The 16,426-nt window shown below is 38.3% G+C and overlaps 1 protein-coding gene across 2 annotated transcripts in view; it reads right to left on the bottom strand.

Moving 5' to 3' along the window:
* Window positions 1-881: 881 nt before the first annotated feature.
* WDR89 (WD repeat domain 89) overlaps window positions 882-16,426 on the bottom strand; it is a 58,400-nt gene continuing 42,855 nt past the window's right edge. The window contains exons 4-5 of one of the 2 annotated variants that reach the window (XR_015556171.1): window positions 16,293-16,352; window positions 882-15,914 (exon numbers count right to left, since the gene is read on the bottom strand). The gene's annotated coding sequence lies outside the window, so the exon portion shown is untranslated. Of the gene's footprint in view, window positions 16,353-16,426 lie in introns of both variants that reach the window. The other variant, XM_087448401.1, reaches the window with a different exon arrangement.

The following is a 16,426-nucleotide window of genomic DNA, read 5'->3' as shown; positions in this document are numbered from 1 at the left end:
TTGTCTCCGTTTAAGCGAGCAGCCAGAAGTGCGGCTAGAATCCCTGGAGAGGGGGTCCTGGCCCAGCCTAGGTCGAGTACCCTGCTTGGTCCAATCAACGGCAGTCAGGGTATCAGAGTCGCATTGCACGGAGTGAATGTTGGGGGCTCTCTGCTGTTTACATGTGTGTTGGGGAAGAAAAAGAGAAGGAACCAAAATACGCACAATGATTGTCTACTGATAACCTCTTTGATTATTTCCTCAAATTACATTTATAATAGTGGAATTAATAGTCTAAGGAAATGGAACATTTTTAAGTTCTTGATTAAGTCCTGCCACGTTGCCAACACCGTTACTCTCTTTCTCATCTTGTCTAACTTTATAGGCCAAAAATTTGAAATGAATTATAATTTTCATCTCTTTAATTACAGCGCTTGAAGAGTTAAAATGTTTTCCATGTATTTAGTAGTCATTTATATTTCTTTTTCTGCAAATTGTCTATTGGTGTTCTTTGCTTATTATTCTATTATAGTTTTAGTGCCTTTGTGATTTACTGATATGAGTTTTTTATATATTGACTTAACATAGAGGAGTAGACCATATTTCCTTTGGAATTTCATTTCTAAGCATAAATGCTTAGAAAGTCTTTCCTGTAAAAATTCCTCCCCCTGGAAATCTTTCAAACAAAAATACTCCTAAGGTTCACCAGGGATATTAGTTGCAGAACTTTAATAACAAAAAGTAGAAACAATCTAAATACGTATCAGTTGAGGGATAAATTATGGCATATTCACACTGTGGAATACCATGCAGCCGTTAAATATAAGAGAAATGTATACCTACTCACATGGAAAGGTGTCTATGATATTAAGTGAAAAAAAGCAAGAATTACAGAATTATAGGTAAAGTAGCACTTTATTATGTTAAGAAAAACCTCATGTATGAAATATGTAGATATCTAGAAAAGGTCGAGAAGAATATACTTGGAACTGTTAGTGAATACCTTTTAGCATGGGTTGGAGGTGGGTGGTAAAGGTTAAATTATATAGGTAGATGTTTTAATTTTTTATAAAGAATATGTATTACCTTTAAATTTTATTTCACAAAACATTTTAGACTTACAAAGCACCAAATGACTAATACAATAAACACCCCTGTACCTACCAGAAATAAATACCCACATGGTGGTAGCTTCTTGTGTAACCTTCTCGCATCACATCCCTTCTTTCTCAGAGGTCCCCATGACCCTGAATCTGGTGATTTTTATTCCCATGATGTCATACTTTTACTAAATATGTACATATTCCTAAATGGCGTGTAGTACTTTTTTCATATTTTAGAATTGTATATAGTTGGTATTATACTATGTGTTATCTTCTGTAGCTTAATTTTTCACTTAACATGATGTGCTTTTAATTTAAACATGTTGATACAGATACCATCGATCATTCCCTTTCACTGTTATATGGCATTCTATTTACAAATGTTCTGCAGTTTATTCCTCCTTTTGTGATGTTTGGATTTTTCCAACATTTTACTATTTTGAACAGTGGTGCTCTGAGCATTCCTGGGCACATCTCCTTGTGTACTGTGGTTTCTTGAGTTCATGTGTGTATCTAGAAGTGGAATCAGGTGGTTGGGTATGTGCTTCTTCAACTTCACAAGTTGAAGGGACAGATTGCTTTCCTAAGTGATTGTACCAATTTACAATCCCCCCAGCAGTATATAAGAGATTCCGTTTCCCTAAAAAATCCTACCCATCCCGAGAGCAGACATTTATCTATATTATCTTCTTTTTTCTTTAATTTTATTTTTTTTATTTTTTCCCCCCAAAGCCCCAGTAGATAGTTGTATGTCATAGTTGCACAGCCTTCTAGTTGCTGTATGCGGGACGCGACCTCAGCATGGCCGGAGAAGTGGTGCGTCGGTGCACGGCCGGGATCCGATCCCGGGCCGCCAGCAGCGGAGCGCGTGCACTTAACCGCTAAGCCACGGGGCCGGCCCTATCTATATTATCTTCTAATTTTTGTTTTCTTTTTCTCTTACACTACACTCTTTAATCGAGCTTGAATTAATTTTGACATACGGTGTGAAATGGGAACCTAAGTTGATTTTTTTTAACTAATTTTCCCACCACCACATATTGAAAAGGCAAGACCTTTTTCATTACACTTTTATATCTTTTTCTTACTTATTCTCATCCGATGATTCATCTGGTTGAATTTCAGTATCACTTGGTAGAGTTCTCCTAAATAACCCATTGAGATTTTATTGTAGTTGCATTAGACCCATGAATTTTTTTGATCTAAAACTCACATTCAACAGCTCATTCCTCTACTCTCAAATCGAAATGACTGGACTCCTCGCTGCATAGAATCGAGTACCTTCAGCCTGCTACTGAAGCCCCCCCATTATCTGTAGCCCTTTTCATCTTTCAGTCTCATCATTTCAAGCAGGCCAGTGTCCTCCTTGTCCCCTAAACTTTCCTCATTTATTTTTTCCTACAAACTTTGCTCATGAGGTTCCCTCACACCAGGAATGCCAACCTTTCCTTCCATTCCTTTTGTTTTTGTTATGTTTATTCAAACCTTTTCCTTCCCTCAAGGGGAGGCTGGGGTCTGAGCTACTCTAAGGGTCCTAGTCAGGAGTTAGCCCACTATCTTGCATTGCTACTCAATTGTCTCATCTGTCTGTATTTAATCTCTCCAATTCTATGATTGAGTTAACTAAAATAAGAAAAGGGAGACAAGTGGAACTTCCTGGAGAGAAGTCAATAAGAACAGTTGTTGGTAAGAGGATCAGCAACCAGGTTGGGCAGCACACTTTTAACATCTGTAAACTTGAAGTGGCGAAACTAGCGAGACAAATGGAAGAGAGAAGCTGGAGCTGGTGCCTCCACATCCGGCCATGCCCAGATACGGCCGACACAACAGTGGGGAAGCCAGAAGGCAGAGAAATCCACCACCTTCACCGTCAAAATCGCTGCCATTTGACTAGTGCTTCAGGGTCTGCCAGCTTGCACACATATCATCTCATTTAATCCTTGCAAAACTCTTTGAAGTAGGTGACATGATCTCCATTTTACCAATGAGGACCCTGAGGCTTAGAAGTTAAATACAAACTCGAAGTCACACAGTAAGGGAATTGGCAGTGCCACGTCTGCAACCCCAACCTTCTAATTGACCCCAATTCACCACTCATTCTATCATACACACAGTTGCTTCCATGTTAACCATGTTAACTTTTAAAAAATTTTTATTTTGTCTTTAATTCTGGCAGAAAAACCCATATAAAATAAAAATTTCCCTCTTAACCATTTTTAAATGTACAGTTAATAGTGTTAACTGTATTCACATTGTTCTGTAACAGATCTCTAGAGTTTTTTTATCTTGCAAAACTGAAATTCTATAGCTGTCAAACAACAATTCCCCATTTCTCTCTCCCCCAGCCCCTGGCAACCAGCATTCCACTTTCTGTTCCCATGATTTCACAATGCTAGATATCTCATATAAGCGGAATCATACAGTATTTGTCCTCTTGTGACTGGCTTATTTCACTAAGCATAACGTCCTTAAGGTTCATTCTTGTTGTAGCATATGACAGGGTTTCCTTCTTTTTTAAGGCTGAATAATATTCCATTGTATGTATATACAACATTTTCTTTATCCATTCATCTGTACATGGACATTTGGGCTGCTTCCACCTCTTGACAATTGTGTACTGCTGCAATGAACATGGATGTGTGAATATCTCTTCAAGATTCTGCTTTCAATTCTTTTGGATATATACCCAGAAGTGGGATTGCTGGATCATATGGTAATTCTATATTTAGTTTTTTTAGGAACCATGTTAACTTTTAAACAAATAGCCCCATTCTCATGGACTCCACTGCAATATGTTAAGAGGCGGCATATTGCCTTCCCTCTAATTAAATTGAAAATAGCAATCATGCTCATATATAACCATTAAAATATGTTTAAACTTCTTACTTAAGATGCATCAATTACAATGTTGGCAACTGTAGACGCTTACATTTCCTCCCAGTCTCAGTTAACAAGCTGTTCTTCACTTTTAAAGCGCCACCCCCCCAATATCAGGGTCACTAGATCAGAAGATTCATGATGAAGGATCTATCTGTTTCGTTCAATACTGTGCCTAAAGTAACTAGCACAGTGGCTGGCATATAATAAGCTCTCAGGAAATGGATAAGTGAATGAGTAAGTGCATGAATAAAAGACCATGTTGCTGGGTATAGTTTAAAAAATTGAACTTAACCCCAGAAGTGTGTTGTCATTGATGAGAGAGAATAGTTTAGCACTTCTTGTTCCAGCAAGCAGGAAGTAGAACACAGATGGCAAAGAGACATTCAATGACATGAATTTTGCCAGAATGATGATACCATCCCTAGGATGAATTCAAACTAAAGTGCTGATGATAACGCAGGATCAAAACCATGAGGATTTGGGAAGCTTGGGGAACCTTTGGAATTCTAATAAGGTCCTGCCAGATTAATGGGACAGTGCTTTAGGTAAGAAAAGCCAAGAGAGGGCGCTAATAGTGCAGGACTGTATTTCCCTTCTCTTCTGCCACACAGCATGGACCTTGGGTAGAGAGCATTAGAAGCAAAAGCATTGTCTTTGGCAGTGGAAGATTCCCTGCTGGCCAGGTTGCTGCACATTAGTCTGACTGATGCCCTCCAATGAGGACAGGGGTATGGAAGCAAAGAGAGGATTAATCAAACTGAGGGTAGTTACTGTCCCATAGAGAAAGTAAGCTCTCCTGCTAAAGGCTGCTGTCCATACTTCTTTGGGCTTGATATATAATCCTATGAAATGAACTGGAGGAAATGGGATTACCCTATATCAAGAGAAATTAAATCTAGACTTAACAAAACTTGCATGAATTATTAAAGGATATAGGCCCTAGAACAAATTGTTCAGTGGAAATTATACTCTGCACATATCTGAAGAATAAATGAATGTTAAGCTCTCTTCCATTCAGATGTGGAGATGGAATTCAAGAGAAAAGTTATCTTCTAATAGGCATGTCCCCAAAAGAGATAAAAGACAAGGTTATGTTACTTAGTGATTATGTGAAATCTTTTCCCATTCTTTTAGTCATGAATTTAAATTCACACTAGCAGATGCATATAGTAAACAGTGGGACCTTTTATATATTGTTCTATAGAGGAGTCAGCACGGTTTAATGGAAAACCTGCTAAACTTGGGTCAAAAGACTTGAGTTCCAGTATTGGTATTGCTTTGACTGCATTAGCCTTTTAGAAAATTATCAGTTCCCATTGCCTGCACTGCCAACTGAATGATACGAATCTGATTATGTTACTCCCCAGTATAAAATTCTTCATGGGCACCTATCCCCTGTAGGGAAAATGCTGAACACCTCTTTCTACTACATTCCTTCATTATCTGACTCCTGCTTACCTAACCAGCCTTAACTGACACCATTTGTCCCTCACTTCATGTCAAGCAATACTGAAGGATACATAGTTTCCTCAAGATAACGCGACACTCATTCACGCTTCCCCCACTTGAACAGCCTTCTCTCTTCACTCACTTGGCAAAATTCTACACAATATGCCTTAAATGCCACTGCTCTGACTTTCCTCCTGGAACTCCTGTACGTCCACTGACACTTGTCTATTCCCCCACAATGACAATTGTATTATAATTTGCACGTCTGCCTCCCCATTAGATTTCCACGCACCACAACTTTTTCTTTTCTGACCATAAAAATGATATATTTTTATAATATAAATTCAAACAAAGCATAGAAAGTAAAATATCCCTTCAAAAGCCACTCCCAAAGATAGCTCTTGTTAGCACAAGAGCAGGAACCATAAGTTTCCAACTTTGAATTCTCAGATCATAGCAGTGCCTGGCACATAAGAGGCCTCAATAAACAGAGCTGAATGAATGAATCTATAAAATGAAGGTGGTATAATTGGCTGTACCAACCAACACTGTCTTGTGGTGATGGAATCAGGCAGGATAAAGAATACAAAAGTTCTTTGAACACCGGAAAGCATTACATAAGTACAAGTCGTGTGATCAGTGACTAATGACCCTGGACCTCATTTTATCTGGCTTCTACTACCTGGCAACCTTGGTTTCAATAGTAATAATAATAATAATAACAATAATAATGGCTAATACTTACTGAGCACTTTTCATGGCCCAAGCACTATGCTAAGTGCTTCACCTGTATTAACTCTTAATTTTTATAACAACCTAAAAGGCAAAGACTATTAATTTCCTCATTTTTTTCAGATGAGGAAGCCAAGGCACAGAGAGGTTACGTACCTTACCCTCCAAAATCAGAGGGAATAAGTAATACAGCCAGGATTAAACCAGGCAATGTGGCATCTGTGTCCACATTCTTAACCTCATCGCATTGCTGCCTCCTATACAACCCTGAGGATGTGCCCAGGTCATAACAGGAGCCAACTACTTCCCATTCTTATACTGCTTCTTGATCCAGCGTTAGAGTCATGAGTAACTTTACCTCTCCATCCTCTATTTCCTCATATGTAAAATGGGGATATTAATGGTCCCTCCCTCACAAAATTGTTTGCGAAGATTACTCTAACACTGCCTCAGGCAGCAATGCCAGGAAGGGGATCAAACCTAGAGCCAAAATTCAAGCCTAGAGCCAGTGATCGACTGCCCTGAAATAGATGCAGCAATAAAGAACAGCCAAAAGACCACAGTGGTGCAGAGAACGAGTCATCCTAACGTAGGAGGAGCTGAGCATCGATTAATGAGTATTTTTGCATGGCCAGATTGATGCCGAGAACCAGCACTCTAACTTGGGTCTTATCCGTCAAAGACTCCACGGCTAAGTAAGCAGGCTCCGTGAACAGAAGGAGCATTCACAAGACGGTGCATTCACTTCTTATTAATTCAATTCTTTAGCATTGGTCAATACTAATGGTAGTAATGGATGATGGCTACATTCACCCGACAGAACAGTCAGAAATGGAAATAAATATCTACAGCATGTCACACACGTCACAGCAGAGGTGCATGAGTCAAGTGCAATGGACACAGAGAGAAAACCGCACTGGCAGGTGCTTACAGATGATGCTTGGACCTGGAACAGTCTTCAAGTCTTGTAGAAAACTCAACCTAACTTTAAAAGGAGTTGCCAGGCAGAATGTTGCAGCTCTATCCAGCCAAGCGACAGCACAATCATGCCACACTCAGGACCCTGTGGGAGTCATAGCTACTGAGGGTCTCTGGGGAAACAGTACTTGGCTAAACCTCCTGATAGGATCTCATTCAACTCCTGGGCCAGGCTACATTCTTTGTAAAGCCTCTTTATTCTGTTCTAGAGAAGAGAAATGAAGACAGAGACAGCCACTTCATACATACAGTCTAGCATAATCAACGAGCAAGTTACGAGCACCAAAAAAAATAAATAAAGACACACTATAATGCAGCATTGCCCGTCGGCTAGGGACTAAAGACAGAAGGTAGAAAACCGACAAATCTGCTGTTAACTAGAAACGAATAGCTAAAAACTAGCCAGGAAGTTTTTACCAGGCAGTCTTGTAAATGTTCTGAATGTTAGAGAAACGGACAAGCCTTTAGAAGGAAGAGCTCCTGAATGCACACAACTGCAGGATGAGTCCAACGGGGGGGGCCGCCCCTTGCACTGGCCCCAAGGAACATTTCTCCAGAATAGTAACGTTAACACTTCAGCCATTATCTAGTGGTACCGAGTCTAGAAAACAGACTCAGGGAAACATTGTCCTCAGAATGAAAACAGTGAAAAATCAAGACATAACAGATGTGATGTGCCATCTGCAGAGGTAACTCACCCTAAGAAATGTTTTGTGAATGTGTTTGCAGAGAAACTTGGGGAGACCTGAGCCAATGCTCATGACTAAAATTAGCCATGTATTTTATGCCTCTGCGCCTTTGCACATGTTGTTCCTTCTGCCCATTTTATCTTCTGTTGCTCTTTTCTCCCCTTTCTCCATCGGGTGAAATATTTTTCTTTCAAAATACATTCCAGGCATCATCTTTTCTTAACCTGTGCCTGAGAACAGAATGAATCATTTCCGCATCCTCCTACTTTTGCACTCTGTACTCTTATTCCTATCATGTGAGACTCTATCGCACCTAGCACATTGCAGGCTCTTTGAGGGCAGAGACCAAACCTCTTTCTCCAGCATCACCTAACACAGTGCCCAGCCCAACAGATGTTATCTCAGCTGATCAGCTGAGCAGGCCAGGAGAGGGAAGGAAGGATATGTCTCCTCCAGGAGTGGTGCATCAGGATCCTTGAATGGGGGTGGGGGTTCTGCAAGATTGGCATACTGAATATTGTAATACCTTTAGAGACAGTATGGGAATTCACATGAGCCATCAGATTTTTATGTTTATTGAAAGAGAATTCCATTTTGTTTAAATGCGAGTGGTTTAGTAGGGAGACAAATGTGTAAACAAAAATGTGCAAGTTGCTATAAAAATATACACAAAATTAAGAACTAGTATAAAGCAAAAGAAGAATTAATTCTGCAGATGGGGATCAGAAAAAGTTTCACAGAGGAGGAAATGATGGATCTGGGTCTTAAAGAGAGATAGGAGTTTGCCAAACAAACCTCCAGGCAGAGGGAACAATCTTACCAAAGCATGGAAATAGTATAACATTTTAAATATAAACATATGTATAATTATAAATATAAACTTTGTGCTTACTTTATTCTCAGACTCTGTTCTAAGAGCTTTTACATGTATCAGCTTATGTAATGTTACCAACAATCTTAAAAAGTTTATACAATGTTATCAGTTAGGTTCCACTGCTTGTAATACAGATCTAAAATAACAGTGGCTTAAACAATAGAGCAGTTTCTTTCTTTCTCTACAAAACCTCAGGGTCTCAGACTTTTAGCCAACTACTGTATAAGCTAGTGGCCTTCATCCTCATGGTCCAAGATGTTGGCTAGAGCTCCAGCCATCACATCCACATTCCAGACAGTAGGAGAGGGAGCACAGGGAACTCAACAACTGTCATTTTATGTAGGTTCTTAGAAGTTTCCACATATATCTCATTACCCCAACATAGTCTTCTAACCACAAACAGTTGTAAAATACTCTGGGAAATACAGTCTTTATTCTGGGCATCACGTCCCCACCCCCTATTTGGGGGTTCTATAACTACGGAAAGGAGAACAGATAATGGGAGACAATTAGCAGTTTCTGTCACATACTCATCTCCGTTTTTCAGATAATGAAACCAATGCAAAGCGTGGTTGCATTATATTCATGGTGCATTCAAGGATTTCAAGTAGTTTCTTTTGGCTTATACATAAAGTGTCAAGTTAGAAGAATGAAAGGTGATGGGACTACAAAGTTGTGTGATTCTAATTTTACACTTTCCATGACCAAAAAGATAATGGGCAGTGAAATGCACAAAACCCAGGCAGCACTAAAAGTGCAAAAGACATAACGTATGAATAATCTCAAAGCTGGACAATTGAGAGCTGGTTTGTGGATCTGAGAATGGATTTACTACTGGGTCAGTAATTGAACAGTAAATTGATTTAATACGACATTGCTGATAGCAGTGGCAGAAGATTACATAAAATTTGCCAAAAGGACAACAAAAATCATTTGACACATTTTTATATCTCCTTTTTATCTTTAACATCAACCTCTCCTCTAAATGGTAGTCCAGTAAAGATAAAATAGTTTGCGCTTAATGCATATTGACTAAAGAAAACAGTGCAAGTTATTACTTCACAAATATCTCACATTTATCTAATTCAATGTTAAAATGAAAAATTTTTTGAAGTAACACATACCCATAACTGAAGTGGTACCTGTAGAAGACACTGTTGGCCATCCTCTCAACAACTAGCCATCAACTCCAACCTAATTGTATGTCCCCTTCTCCGAACCCGTGTGCTTCCATGGAGCATGTGTCATTTCCAGCCCCTCAGGCAGTGAACCATGACTGGGCCAATCGGTGGTGATGGGCATTCCTCTCGCTATGACTATTTTAGGCATGGGCGCATAATGAATTTCCAGCCAACGACACTTACTGCGAGGCTTCTCAGAAAGTGTGTGTGATCATTAATAAAAAGAATCACAGGTGAAGAAACAGTCCCTTTTCCACTGGACATTGTTGAGTGTGGGTGTGATCACTGGCTGATTGTACTAATCTTGTGAACTTGAAGCTGACAAGATGAGCAGCAGAGCAGAAAAACAGAATTTGCATTCTTGCTAACAACCAACCCTGGAAATGCTCCACTTCTGAACTTATGTGAGGTAATATGTTCTTTATTTAGCTAACTTGAATTGAGCTGTTATTTGCAGCCAGAAGTATCCTAATATTCTACCACAAGGTATGTATATAACAAAGATCAAAGGACAGCAAAAACAGCAGCCCCCTGTCCCTCCTCTTCTGCCTCTCTCTCTTCTCCAGAGGGAACCACCTTCGACTCTTTTGGCTGTTTGGCACGTGATTAACTTACATGCTTCTAAATAATATGCTTAAACCGCTATTTTCTTGATTTATCCAGAAAGAATATTGACTTCCTCCAACGGAAGAGGAAAACTAAGCATCTGCACACCCCTCCACTCTCCTTCCCTGTTTCCAATATACTTTTACAGCTTTTGATTAAATCAATATTGTGCTTACATTATTATGACTACATAAATATTATTCAACACTGGGTCAAGTAGTGTACTATGATTACATTTCTTTTCTTATACAATTTTTTACCCCTTGGAGTTAAAAACCACCCCCCACCCCTATTCATTTGCATGGTTTTCCGTGTGCCTAATATAGAGTTGTAATATCCTTTCAAAGTAATTTTTTTTCCTATTAAAATTTGTCTCTTCTCTTTTCCTCCTCCTTCTCATTCTCCCCTCCTCTTTTATTTCCAAACCCACTTCCATTCTCTTCTCCCCTTGGTATACTAGGCAACCCTCTATGGTGATTAATATGTATAACTGTTTGTATGTTCTTGCAAAATGTTGTTTTTTGTATATTTTAAATTTATATAAATGGTTTCCCCACAGATGCGTTGTTTCTTACTGTGAATTTCATTGGGTAGTATATTTTTATGATCAAGCCATATGGCTAAATGTACATCTAGTCTGTGGCTTGCAAATACTGCAGAATACTTCATTTTGTACATCCACCACATTTTCACCTCCCTTGTCTCCCAGGGGGGGATATCCAGGTGGTCTCCGACTTCATGACATCACAAATAATGCCTAATAATGGACCTGTATGAAAATGGCTTTGGGATATTACAGCAAGCGGTGCAATTGCCAGGTCAGAGGGTACAGGCACACATATTCTTTTGCTCTCCAGATTAGCTGTTATCTGTGTGTCTACACTCCCATCAGCAGCGCACGAGGGTTCCTATATGCTCACATGCCTTCAACATTTGATATCATTTAATTTTCTAATTTTTGTAACTCTAAAAGGTATAAAGTAACTGTTATAAGTCTTCATTTCTCTAATTACTAAGGAGTTTAATGATCTTTTCATTTTCTTCTGAAATTTGCCTTTTCATAATCTTTGCTCATTTTTCCATTGGCATTGTTTTCCTTTATTGATTTGCAGGAGTTCCTTCTGTGTTCTAAATTTAACCACTTGTTGATTTCAAATATCTTTTTTCCCATTCTGTCATTTACCTGTATATCTTTTGTGACCAGAAATGCTCAATTTTGATATAATCAAATTTCTTTTGTTTTTGCCTTATACTTCATACTTTTGAAGTTTAGGAAGTCATTTGCCACCTCTAGGTCACAGAGATATTCTCCCACACTTCCTTGTATTAAATTTATAGTTTTACTCATCATTTAAGGAAGCTAGTTTCATTTTTCTCTATATAAGTGAGCTAGTATCCTCAATACCATCTAATAACAAACTCTCCCTTTTCCATTATGCCACCTTTATAAAATATTAAGTTGCCATATATCCATGCTCTGTCTAAGGCCATATCACAGTTTTTACTACTATGATTTTGTGGAATGTCTTAATACCTGTTAGGGAAAATCCTTTTCTTTTTTAAGATTACTTAGCTATTTGTGAATCTTATTCCTCCATACGAATTTTAAAGTAAGTTTGGATTCCTCAAAAAACCCAACTGGAATTTGGTTGGGATTACATTGATTTTTCAGATTAAATTTATAACGTTCACTTTTATATCATCATCTCATTGGAAGCATGGAAAGTTTTTTAGATCATTTTCTATGTCTTTATTGGAATTTTAAAGTTTTCTCCAAATAGATTTTGTATATTCTTAGTCAACTGCTTGATACTTTTAAACTTTTGCTGCTATCGTGAAATGATATTCTTTGGATTTTCATAGGCTGACCCTATTCTGGCAACTTTGCTGAATCTCTTAATAGTTCGAATAGTTTGTCAATCGTTGGATTTTCTAGGTATATATCATTTGCAAAGGACACTGTTTTTCCTCTTTGCTTCCAATCCTTACACATTATGCTTCTTTTTCTTTCCTTATAGTGTTAGCCAGAATCTGTAGTACTGTGACAGGCTTCCTCACTGAGTCTTGGTCTTAAAGGGAAAGTATTTAATCTAACATTTCTCCACTAAGATTAACATTTACTGTAGATTTTTGATATATAAACCTCAACCAAGTTAAAAAAATTATTCTATTGATAGCATGATGTTTATATTTTTCATAAATAGATGTGAAACCTTACCATGTTTTCCTTTATCAATTAAAATAATCGTGATTTTCTTCCTTTTTGTTCATTACTGTGATAGATTTTCTGATGTTGAGTCATCTTACTTGGTCATTTTTTTTTAAAATACACCATTGGAATTGGTTAGCTAATATTTTTAACTGTGAATATATATTCATAAACAAAATGGACTTAACTTTTTTCATTTTCATCTGGTTTCCCAATCAACATTACATTAGCCTTAAATTCCATTTTGTCAACAAAATTAAGAGTGCTACCCTGACTTTTGGGGTCATATTGGTCTGGCATATCTCTTTTTTTTTGTAACAGCTTTATTCAGATAAATTCTTATACTATACAATTCATCTATTTAAAGTGTACAATTCAATGGTTTTTAATATATTCAGTTGTGCAACCATAATCACAATCAATTTTAGAATATTTTCATCACCCCTAAAAAGAAATCCCATACCCTTTAGCTATCATCCACCAATCCTCTCATTTTCTCCCACCTCCTAGCCCTAGGTAACCACTAATATATGTTCTTTCTTTAAAGATTTGATTCTTCAGAACAATTAATGTAAATGGAATTATACAATATGTGATCTTTTGTGGCTATTTTTACTTAGCATGTTTTCAAGATTAATCCAAGTTGTAGCACGTATTAGTACTTTATTCCTTTTTATGGCTAAATAATACTTCATTGTATGGATATAACATATTTTACCCATTCATCTATTGATGGACATTTGGGTTGTTTCTACCTTTTGGCTATTATGAATAATACTGTTATGAACATTCATTTTTTGTGGACATATGTTTTCAATTGTCTTCAGCATACACCTAGGAGAGGAATTGCTGAGTCAAATGGCAACTGTTTAATTGTTTGAGGAACTGCCAGACCGCAGCTGTACTATCTTACATTCCCATCAGCAGTGTGTGAAGCTTTCAATTTTCCACATCCTCGCCAACACTTTTTTTGATTACAGCCATCCCAGTGGGTGTGAAGTAGTATCTCACTGTGGTTTTGATTTGCATTTCCTTAATGATTAGTGATGCTGAGCATCTTTTTTTTGTGTTTAGAGACCATTCGTATATCTTCTTTGGAGAAATGTCTCTTCAGATCCTTTGACAATTTAAAAAATTGGGTCGTCTTTTTATTATTGAGTGGTAAGTTTTTTTTTTATGTTTTGGATGCAAGTTGTTATCTGATATATTATTTACAAATATTTTCTCCCACTCTGTGGGTTGGTATACTTTTTCTCATCCTTTTATTTTTTAACCTATGTCTTTAAGTGAATTTTATTTACTTTTTTTTTTTAATTTTATTTATTTATTTTTCCCCCAAAGCCCCAGTGGATAGTTGTATGTCATAGCTGCACATCCTTCTAGTTGCTGTATGTGGGACACGGTCTCAGCATGGCCGGAGAAGCAGCGTGTCGGTGCGCGCCCGGGATCCAAACCCGGGTCACCAGCAGTGGAGCGCGAGCACTTAACCACTAAACCACAGGGCCGGCCCTGTTTATTTACTTTTGAAAGCTTTTAAATTATTTTCAATATGAGGGTCTCTTTTAATTGGTGATTTTAATCCACTTATACCATTTTCCACATGGTTGAATGCATTGGGTAACTTGTCAGTTCATTTTTCTCCCTGGGCATCTCCCTCCTGATAGCTCTCATCCTCTTGTTCCAATCTGGCCTTAATACTGTAGTCCTGCTGGAAAGCTGTTATCCTGCCACTTTGCTGGCTTGGTGCCCTGATTTCTGGTATCTCCTCTTCCTTGATTTACTCTCTTATATTTTGTGAAGTACATCCTCTAGTAGCCTTTTAAAAAGCTGCATAGAAAGTAAAGTTTGAAATCTTGTATGTCTGAAAATGTTTTTAACTTCACGCTTGAGGGCAGTTTGACTGGTCATAGAATTATAGGTTGAAAAAGCAATTATCTCCTGAAATCCAAATCTCTTTTATTTCCTGGGTTCAGCCAATGAGTTTAGTTAGCAATGGACACTGTGATAAATTTGGTTCCTGAGTTTCAGAGAGCAAGTAGGAAATGTTCACTTCAACAAGGGATGTCTCAAAAACTTTATTGTAATCTATTTGCTTCATGAGTTTGGAGACTATCGTAAATTCAGATAGCAGGAATTTGTCCTCAGGACTTTGAAGGCATTGATCCACCATTTTTTGTCATCCAGACTTGCTAATGAGGAGTCTAATGTAGATGTTATTCTTGTTCCTAAGTGTTTTTCCCTCCTCTTTGGAAACTTCTAATATTTTTTCTTTATTCTTGAAGTTCTAAAACTGCACAGTGCTATGCCTTGGTGTGGGTCTTTTTCATTCATTACACTTGACACTGTGTTGGGCCTTTCAAACTGAAGAGAAGTTCTGGGATAGCCTCTTATGATCTTTCATTTTAATAATCCCTCTCCTTGTGTTTAAAAATTTTTTTCAGGGGCTGGCCTGGTGGCACAAGCGGTCAAGTGCGCGCGCTCTGCTGCGGTGGCCCAGGGTTCGCCAGTTCAGATCCCAGGCGCACACTGACGCACCACTTGTCAAGTCATGCTGTGGCGGCATCCCATATAGAGGAAGATGGGCATGGATGTTAGCCCAGGGCCAGCCTTCCTCAAAAAAGGAGGATTGGCAGATGTTAGCTCAGGGACAATCTTCCTCACAAAAAAAAAAAAGTCACTTTGTAAAACTATTAGTCTGATATTAGACCCCTATATTTATCTTCTGTGGCTTTTATCTTTTCTCTCATTTTGTCTCTCTGAGTTCTACTTTCAGAGATATTTCTTCATCTGCATCTTCCAACTCTATTAATTACTTCTGAATTTTAAATATTTTTAAAACCTCTACTGTTCTGATAACTTCTGTTTCATTTCCTGTTGTTTTCTAAATGCACTATCTCCAAAAGTCTTTTTAACCAGCTTTTTCCACTTACAACATAGTCAGCATTGTCTCATATCCTAAATATCTTGAAAACATGGCTTTTCACTTTTATATGGTGCTCCATCAAAAGATCAAGATGTACCAAAGATTTTAACAGCACGAGACATTATCAAATCCGTGTTTTTGATGTTCAGCCTTGAACGAGTGGGAAGAATGAACTGGAGCAGATTAGAGACAGGGTGTGTAATCTAGGTGAGGAATGATGCAAGTCTCATCTAAGGCAGTCATGGTGGGTAGAGGCAAAAGGACAGCTGGCAGATCTCAGGAGGGGGAACGGCATAGGACTTGGTGATTGACTGATTAGAAGAAAAGAGAAACGTCCAGAATTACCCTTAGGTTTATGGTTTGGACAACACCAAGAATAGCTGAATTTCTCCAATTAAGAATTATATATTTTGGGGGCTGGCCTGGTGGTGCAAGTGGTTAAGTGCGTGCGCTCCGCTGCGGCGGCCAGGGGTCTACCGGTTTGGATCCCGGGCGCGCAGTGATGCACCGCTTGTCAGGCCATGCTGTGGCAGTGTCCCATATAAAGTGGAGGAGGATGGGCATGGACGTTAGCCCAGGGCCAGTCTTCCTCAGCAGAAAGAGGAGTATTGGCAGATGTTAGCTCAGGGCGGATCTTCCTCACAAAAAAAAAGAATTATATATTTTAAATACGTCTAACAGTGACTTACCTATTGTTCAGTCTCAAGTGAGTTAGGCTAGATCACAGCTTCAATGTAAGTTGCATTGTTCTACAGAAAAATAAAAATTTCCCACAGTGTTACAGGCTCAGAGATAAGTCCTTATTAACATTTAAAGAGAAACA

This window comes from Ceratotherium simum, chromosome 24, assembly GCF_057802395.1.
Source record: "Ceratotherium simum simum isolate JZ-2026a chromosome 24, ASM5780239v1, whole genome shotgun sequence".
Classification (NCBI taxonomy): domain Eukaryota; kingdom Metazoa; phylum Chordata; class Mammalia; order Perissodactyla; family Rhinocerotidae; genus Ceratotherium; species Ceratotherium simum.
Note: the sequence above shows the minus strand (reverse complement) of the source record. Positions and strands in the feature narration are given on the sequence as shown.